Below are 9,480 nucleotides of genomic sequence, written 5' to 3' on the forward strand. Positions count from 1 at the left end.
TTTTGAGTATAACTGCTTTCGTTTCTTAACGCGATGCAAGAAATACTTCAAATGCTTGCTCTCAGAGCATTGAAATTAGAATTTGAAGTCGATAAAAGTTTGTTTAGTCTGGTGGTTTATATCTTCCTGTTTTAGGACCGTTCTTACCCCGTGTTAGAGGCTGAGATTTTACGAAAGCAGCTTCCTTTTGCATCTTATGCAAAAAAATAAATAAATAAAAATATCGATCCTAACTGAAACCATAGTCTAAATGTGTATTAGACGAACAAGCAGTTTTGGATTCACCTGTTGGATGAGTAATTCCCATAAAATATTTATTTCAACAAGACATGCGCATTAAATTACAAAACGGTGGTATCGAACACACATTATGATTACTTTTTTTTTTTTTTTTTTTTTTGAGAACGCATTAGTATAAATTTAAACGAAAATATTCGCCAATATCAAACACAGTTGATATGCGAATTTTGACTCCTGAAGAGTTTCGGTGTTACCGGCATGGTCGTTCTAAAAGTCCTGTTCTTGCCGTGTCGATTCTGGTGGGACACTTTCCCGCAGCACTTCCTACTGAGCAAGATGGCTTTGAATCCCGCTCTGAACTTGCTGTTAAAAAAGGCGTACAGGATGGGGTTGATGCAGCTGTTGGAGGCTCCCAGCCACTGCGCCACGGGGGCCACCACTTGGATCACCGTTTCTTCGGTGCTGCCTTCTTCGTAAGGGGCTCCGATCTTGATTCTCGCGAATATGGCGTACAGGGGCAGCCAAGAGAGAGCGAAAACTACGACCACAACGATCAGCATTTTGACCACTTTGATCTTCGACCGCTGGATGATGTGTTCCACCCCCTTATCCTGACCCTCTCCCGGAAGTTTCCTTCTCCACACGCGAAGCCAGATAAAGACGTAACACACCGTGATGACGGACAGCGGCATCAAATAACAGAGAGTCAAGTTTGCCACCACGAAGTAGATCACACCCATCCGCTCGGTGGGCCACACCTCGCGACACACCTGAAGCGTGGTGTCCCCGTAGGGAAACATGGGCGTCAGGCGGAAGTAAAAAGTCCACGGCAATGTGACGGTGAAGCTAAATATCCATATGGTGGCTATAATAAGACGGCAGCCGCGGGACGTGATCTGGCATTTCATCGGATAACAGATGGCGAGGAACCTGCAACAAACAAAGGTTTCATTATAATTTATAATACGATGCATTCCGCATATTAATAATAAATAAATGAAATAAAACCTATGCATTCATTCTCGGTACTATAACAGCTTACGCATAAAGAAATGAATTTGTTTATTTCTTTATCTCGTTAATGTTGCTCCAACTTGGCGCTTTTCTTATAAAATACCCCACAGTGATGACTGAACTTCATTTTTGGCTTGACATCGGCTTACTACAATAAAATTCATTTTATTTAAATAATAAAAGTGAAAATGCAATTCCTAAAAGAAATGACATCTGAAGAAACTGGAAATTTTTCCATAATCGTGTGTGTGTGTTCTCGCACTGGTTAAAGCTTTTGTGATGGGAAGGGGGAGGCTGGGTCATTCATCTTCTGTTGAAAAATGCTTACTTCATAAGCAACGAACTTGATATTTAAGGTCGTAAGTTGAAATGCAGTCCAAGGAGAGATTATTAAAAGACCCTGTCGATGCGGAGATGCCAAAGTCTATTTTCTATGTGGCTAATAAAAAGAGGAAAATATAAGCGAAGGTGGGAAAATGTCCTCTGAATTAGGCAATTATTGCGTCAAACTAAATATTTACTTCAATAATAATCAGTTTATTTTTTTTTATTTCACTTGAACAATATTTCATAACTGCGGAACATGATGTGGGTAACATTTACTTAAGTTGCGACTTTCCCCTCCCTAAAAAAAGTTTTCATTAAAACATTTTGATGAGCAGAGTGCGAAGGATGTACTTTGAGTTAATATTCTCCAGAATGTATAAGCTGCGTCACTTTCATATTCCTACTAACTTAGGGAGCGCTATGGATTATGACTCATTTTGAACTACGTAGATTTTTGCAATAGATGCCGTTATGAGGCATTGTAGTCTATCTTTCTTTTTTGAGAATGTGTTAACTACCCTTTTGGACGTCTTTTCAGTTCAATATTCACATTTACAATTTTATACTTTCTTCTCTTACATCGGGAACAGCAGCAAAGTAGGATTTTGAAGAGAGGGAAAAGGTAAAACTGAATTGATGTAGTGAAGCAAACCAAACGAAAAATATATCATATTTACTGCAAATTTTACAATTTTAGCAAATAATTGATAGAAACACTCTCAGTGTACTGCGACAAGTGTTTAGATATCACTAACACACCAAATAGTTTTTAAAGTTTAAAAATAGTTTTTTAAAATAGTTTTTAAAGTTTATTTAAAAAATAATCCACCGCGGATTATTTTTTAAACCCTCACAACCTTTGTAATGATTCTACTTATTTGGAGAGGTAATTATTACAGGAGCAAAAACTAAGACATCTCCGCAAAGGATGCCCATTTGGAAAAAGAGTGAGATGATTTGCACTGAGCCGTTATCCACTCACAACTAAAAGAGAGCTTTTGTTGTGTCGTATGGAAATTGACAGATTGATAGGAATAGTAGCGTATTTACTTCTTAGTGCTCCACGTTTTCTTTTCTTTTAAATACAGGCTGTCTCAAAAAAATGTATACACACTATGAATGATCATAAAGCTGGTGTTTATTATAATACAGTTAACTTTCACATTGCAAAGTACACTAATCTGATGACCGTCCTGGTCCATGCACCCCTGATAGCGTTCAGCAATGGAATTGCGAACACTGAGAATCATTTCGTCTTGTAACTGGGCGCATTCTCTTTCGATTGCTGCTTTCAATTCAGCAATCGTTGTCAGTTTTGAAGTGTAAACGTTGTCCTTGATAAATCCCTATACTAAGTCCATTGGGGTGAGGTCTGGTGAACTCGGGGGGGGGGGGGTATTCTACAGAACCTTTTCTTCCAATCCATCTGTTGGGTAGAGTCTCATCAAGATAGGCCCTCACATCTCGATGGTAGTGTGAGGGTGGCCCATCTTGTTGAAAGTAAAAGTCCTCAAAGTCTTCTTGAATACGTGACATGACAGCTTCATGCAGCAAGTTCAAGTAATTGGCACCAGTTACAGAACCATCGAAAAAGAATCGTCCAATTAATCCGTGTGCTGATAAGCCGCACCACACCGTCACTCCTGGTAAATTTACATGATGCTCCTCCATAACATGCAGATTCTCAGGTGCCCAGTAAGTGCAATTATACCGGTTAATTAACCCATTTAATTTAAATGTGGCCTCATCACTTCACACAAATCGTCTTGGAAATTGTGCGTCTTCTTCACATTTTTCCAAGTACCATTCACAAAACTTCATTCTCCTATCCGGATCATCTTCGTTGAGAGCGTGTACTCTTCTCGGAATGTAACTTTTCCAATGACTGCGATGGACACTTGATTTTGATACTCCTATCTCACGAGATACTTGTCGCACAGATTTTCTTGAACTCTGACGATACGTTTCAATCAACCTTTCTTCTGTTGCGAGCCTCGCAGCTGTTCGTTGTCTTCCTGAACGTTGCTCATGGACATTTTGAACAGTTCCATTTTCTTCAAATTTATCTCTAATTCGAGTGATAGTAAGGCTGGTGTGGATCTCATTGAAATTCTCTTCTAAACTGTCTTTGTACTTCCACTACGTTTTCATACTTCCAGTAGCATTTTAGGATAAGTTTCTTTCCTCAAAGCTTAGTCTGGTTTCAGCCATTATTTAAAATCAGTTAAACCTGCAAAATAACGAAAATTAAGTGCGTTATCAGCTGTTGAAGTGTGTATACATTTTTGGAGACACCCTGTAAGTATAATTTAAATACTTTTACTTATACAATGGCTAAAGCAATCATAAATGTACACAAAAAGATTTACTATCAGCTTTAAATATGCACTTATTATATTTGTAAATAGAAAGAAAAGACAAATAAGTAATGTCTGCAGATTTTTAACAAACTCAGTCTGAAGTTGATTTATTCATATTTAGAAAGGCCCAACCGCAGAGGTTAGAACTTCTAAAGATTGTTTTCAGCGTTAAATAACGCCTAACCAATTGCTTAATAAATGCATAGATACTATCACACCCTGTAGATACTCAGTTTTGTATCATGCGAACAAGAAAGTCATTGTTTTTTCCCACACGGAAAACATCGAGATAAACATTTCTCTTCAGAGTTCTGATTGTGATACGTACGCACTTTTAGTTTCCCGAACTCGACTTGGTTTATATGCAGAAGTAAATGAAGACTAAAATTTCATTAGGAGAAATGCCAGGAAGTATCGTCGCTATTAAATGTTAGGAGTTGTTCACAAAGCCGAAAATTCGGAGAGAGAGAGAGAGGAGTGGGGGAAAGAACTTTCATTGTAAAGTGTGTGCTGAATTATCTGGCGACCGCATTCCTTGCTAGCAATTGCGAACAAGCTGAATGACTGTGGTTATTGAAAACGAAGTTCCGCTCACTGTTTACTCAGGATGGGTTGGATTACTGTGCTTTGAAAATATTAAGTACTGGAAATATCCTTCACGTAAAAGACATTCCAGCTTCCCTTCAGAGGAACGAGTCGTGAAGAGGATAACTGGGAGTTATATCCGAAGTAACTAAAAATATACGATATGGTTTGTGGCCAACTGCGCAGAAAGGAGCCAACAGGTAATCCTCGGTGAAATTGCGGTCCCTCAGATTCATTTTTGGTTTCGTCATTCCAACAGGAGACTTCGCCAGTGAATTTGTTCAGTCTGTAGGAAATAATTTCACGTAAATGTTTATCTGTTATCTTCTACGATATGCCTACTTAAGTTTTGGCTTGTCAAGAAAGTTGTACTTCATTTAACAGTTTCTTTTTAAAGTCAAACTGAGCTTCTGACGAAGCTCTAATTTCACCAGAGAAAATGCGGAAAGTTTAAAGTAGATATATTCTGGGGACGACTAAGAGGTGCTAGAAGTCCCCCCTCCCCTCTTATTTTGAGCAAATGTTGTTTTTTTTTTATAAAATACTTGTCTGACATCCAAATCAATGGGGATTTTCTGATTTCTTTGCAATAACTAATCGCTAATTTTTATTTTCATTTGAAACGAAATTTCAGAATTATTCAGAGCAGTTAACTTGTTATTTGATATCCTCATCGATCGAAAACGGTAGATTTACTAAATTCAGATCAATAAAGTAGTAATTTCATAACTTACCTGTCAATAGAAATGGCAACCAGGGTGTTTACCGAAGCACAGACAGACACGCCTTGTAGATAGGTAACAGATTTGCAGATAAACAAGCCGAGAATCCAAGCTAGGAAAAAAAAAGAACGTTCTTAGTGTGAAGTACGATGAACATGAGTTTAAGATGTACAAACTCATTGCTAAATGAAGAGCACGTGTTTCGTTCCAAAGAATCCATGCTGATTGTTCGGCATGTTAATTTCGATATTTAAATTAAAACAAAAAGGTTAAAATTTTAATTTACTGAATGTTTCTGTTCTGACACGGTTGACTATTTCGGATGTGCTAAATACAAGCCAGAAAAAAAAAAAAACAGGAATTAAGGAGAATGCAGACAAAATATAAAGAATCAATAATAAGCAAGTTATTGGTTGCTGCAGATTTCAAAAAGAAAGTACTTCGTCTACTAAAGACATCACCTTCATAATCTTGAAAGTAGAAAAGTCACGTGCCTTTTATTTCTTATTCAGTAAATGATTAATTTTATTTAACTTTTCAATTTTCCTTTTCAGTTGACGTAAGGGAATTTTTTGGCCATATATGGACGGCATTGTTAAAATCTTAGTTTCTGTCCGTGTCCACCCCCCCCCCCCAGAAGTTCTGCTAAAACATCCAGATTTGGCTCTTTCTTCCCTCTTTTCCATAACATCTTTACGAGAAAAGAGGTCCGCGTCAACAGTCCAGTAAATCGCAATATGCTCCGTAATGTTGAGTCCACATGTTTACACTGCAGTTAATTGAATCTCGCAGCAAAGCATTGTACTCGGTGCTTATTAAATTTAATTATTCGAAGACGTTAATTTTATTAATCTAAGTCACTTCTAAAATTTTAGCATTTTCGAAAAATATATTAAAAAGTCTTTGAATAGTTGCAAAGCAACAGAAGTAAATTATAATAATTTTACTTTAGAAGTAAAGAATAATAGAAGTAAATAAAAGGCATCGCACGAAAGAAAATGCTTAAGAAGAATGGTAACTAAAGATAAAAATTGTACTTAAAAATTATATGCATATTCTATGTAGAGAACCAATTTGTATATTGAAATGAAGAAAATATTCTTTTCTTCTTGATTTCTGGGGGGGGGGGGTATTTAGCATCTTCTACAACTCGCTGGTATTTGGTAAAGTTTCATTTTAAAGAATTTCGAAGTATTTTATATCCATATGGTATGAGTACGACAGCCCTGTCAATGACAAAATATGGAAAGAACAAATCAAGCAAGCTGAGTATTTACGAATTTTTTGCCTACTTAGGTTGGAAGTGTTTCGCTAAAAATGCCAAGAGTGGCTTCAGTAAGCGTACATAACTATATATCGGCACTTATACGGAAGACAAATGGATGTAGAAATACGATGCAATTCATATAATATTAAAGAAAAAAGTTGCAGATGGATCAAGATTCAAGCCTACTTACGGATAAAAATATTTCCAATGAGGGTGGCAGGAACGCAGAACAAAATGACGAACAAGTCGGCTACTGCTAAGTTCACCAGAAGAGTATAGTGGAACGATTTCATTGATTTGCTCTTCCAAACCACCCTGACGACACAGCAGTTACCCACCATCCCGACCACGAACAGAAACCCGTACACTATACAATACGTCACCATCCACCCGAGTTCATAACGCATGAAGCACTCTGCATCCTGAGGACATCGGTCACGTCCGGATGAAATGTTAGTGTGTAGAGCTTGCACGACGGGAGCACCGATGGGAAATTTGGTGTGGACGAGCCCCGCAGACCAGGGCAGGCGTGGAGTCTCCATTGCAGTACGAATTATACACGAGCTTCGGCGAAGGCACGACGCTACTCTCCAGTGACGTAAGGGACCTCGAACTGTGAGAAAGTTCTCCAATCAATAACGTCCGTGGAAGGGATAAACACACACAGACAGAAAGAAGTGCTGCTCCGTCATTGTTCTTGAGAAGATAAGTGGACTATGCTGATAAGTAAAGATTCTCTGGCAGGAAGATGAGCGGGTATTGTTCGGCTCTGACATTTGATGAGGCCACGTGAGAATGATGGAAATGAATGCGTAAAAGGAGCCCTCCACACGTCGCTTCACATAACCGCGATTTGGTACGCCTGGACGAGTCTCTGTGCGGCTGCCATCTGTATAATCTCTCTCTCTCTCCTTATTGGACGGAAATGGGGGTGTCGCCTCAGACGCTACTCCTGACAAAATATGCGAACAAAAATAAACGGAGATGCGATGCCTTAGAGTTGTCAGGTTGATGGTTTGTTGCGATTACAATTCAGCCAGAAGAATGCAAAATATTTCACGAGCGATAAATATTTCTCTTCTTACTCTCCCACTGGTACGCACTCTGCATAGCAATCGTTAAGGTATTTTATAACAAGCTCAGGAAACGCCTCTAAATTTGTATTAATCCTCATTTACGAAGTTTGGCGTATTCTCATGAATTTAGGACATTACGGATTGTGGGTAGTATATCCGCGGGGCAGAAGAGATGGAGGTTTGTTTTTAATATCTTCGCTCCGTTACTCTTCCAGAATGGAAGTTTGTTAAATCTGGAATATCTTCGGACAAACTTCTTTGGGAAGAATATGGCGCAGCTTCGCACAAACTTCCAAGCCAACTAAAATTGTTCATCACATATACGTTTTATTTTATCTTGAATAAGTGTTTAAGGAGTCTCAAGCAGAACTCAACTGAAAGTCCATAGCGTTATCAGAACGAACGAGTTCTGATAACGCTATGGACATTTACAAAACTTGTATTAGAATTAATGTTCTGTTGGATTAACTAAGCGAATTCAGATACTGATAATGCTTTGACATTCGTGTCTTTAATAAGATGACAAGGAGAATAGTATCATGGCTATAGGCTCCGATATAGCCGCAAACTGGAGTAACATCATCATCATGGTGTGGATGTTTACACCTTAAAACATTTTCATGTATTCAACATAGTGATTCTCCCTTTCATAGAACTTGAAGGTTTCACCTACCTTTATAAAAAATAATTTTCCACTGTGATTTACCAAGAGAGGATATTGAGAGACTTGGGTCATCTCTTCAGCTTAGAAGACGAACGATTTTTATTCTACCATGACGTTTATTGCTACTTTTGATGCCTTTCTAGGCTAAAAACTATCAGTAGGTCTTTATGAAATTTTATTCATTTTCTTACGAAAAAAACACTGTGCTTTTTTAATTCCTTACAAGATAAATAATTATGACGTGAAACATCTCTAGAATTGGGCTAATTTTGAGTGAGATATTTTCGAAGCCAACAGAAACTCGAAAGAAGTAATAAAGAGCAGCGTCCATATTCGGGTGACCTTCATCTAAACTATTTGGCTCAAACCCTTCGCTCCTCTTCCCTCCACCTTGTTTTTGTTCGGCCCTCTGTTTCTGATTACTTTATCGATAAATTGATCCGAATATTCATTCATTTCTTCACCCACGTACGCGCTGATTTTGCGCTCCCACCCTGTCGCTTGTTGTAGATTTTCCTGTGCTGCCATCGATGACACTCATGAGATTTTGCAAACACTCGTTTTATAACAGTACTAACTGACTTCCTATTCATGTGCCTTCAACGAAATTCTAAAATTCCTACTTCTAATCCTAATCCTAAAATAGCCTCGTGGCTGTGGAGAATTCCGAATTGGCACTTTTATTTAATTCTGTATGAATATGAACTTCACTTATCTATGTATGTCAGACACAGAGTTTAATACCGTAAAAATGGAAGCTGCATTCCTATGAGATAATAATTTTAGGATACTTAAGGGGCCGGGACTACTAAAAGGTTAAAAACCACTGGCCTAGAGGAAGATCATTTGATCGTGGAGGTTATAATATTTTTTCTGGCATATGAGTGAAGGACATTTTGAGTCAGTGCCGAGACCTTCGTCTGAGACCGAGTTTAATCGGTCTCAGACGAAGTCTGTAGAATTTTTCTCAGGGAATTCCAACTTTTAAGTAGAATCAAATTCCAAGATGTTTACAGACATTTTGCATAATTTCAATTGTTGTTGTAACCTAGAGCTTTATTTTACAAACAGATGAATCTAGTTGTTGTTATACACTCACCTACATGCACAGTGTAATACACACTTACAGAAAGTAAAAAAAAATAACAAGACAAATGTTAAGTAAGGTGAGATATTCTATAATACACTACTCTGTTTCTTATATATATATATATATATATATATT

The 9,480-nt window shown here is 37.8% G+C and overlaps 1 pseudogene; it reads right to left on the minus strand.

Annotated features, from left to right (window-relative positions):
• Positions 1-443: 443 nt before the first annotated feature.
• LOC150104402 (neuropeptide SIFamide receptor pseudogene) lies at positions 444-7,057 on the minus strand (annotated as a pseudogene).
• Positions 7,058-9,480: the final 2,423 nt, after the last annotated feature.

The sequence above is a fragment of the Typopeltis vanoorti genome, chromosome 8 (assembly GCF_054136105.1).
Source record: "Typopeltis vanoorti isolate ZY-2024b chromosome 8, IOZ_Tvanoo_1.0, whole genome shotgun sequence".
Classification (NCBI taxonomy): domain Eukaryota; kingdom Metazoa; phylum Arthropoda; class Arachnida; order Uropygi; family Thelyphonidae; genus Typopeltis; species Typopeltis vanoorti.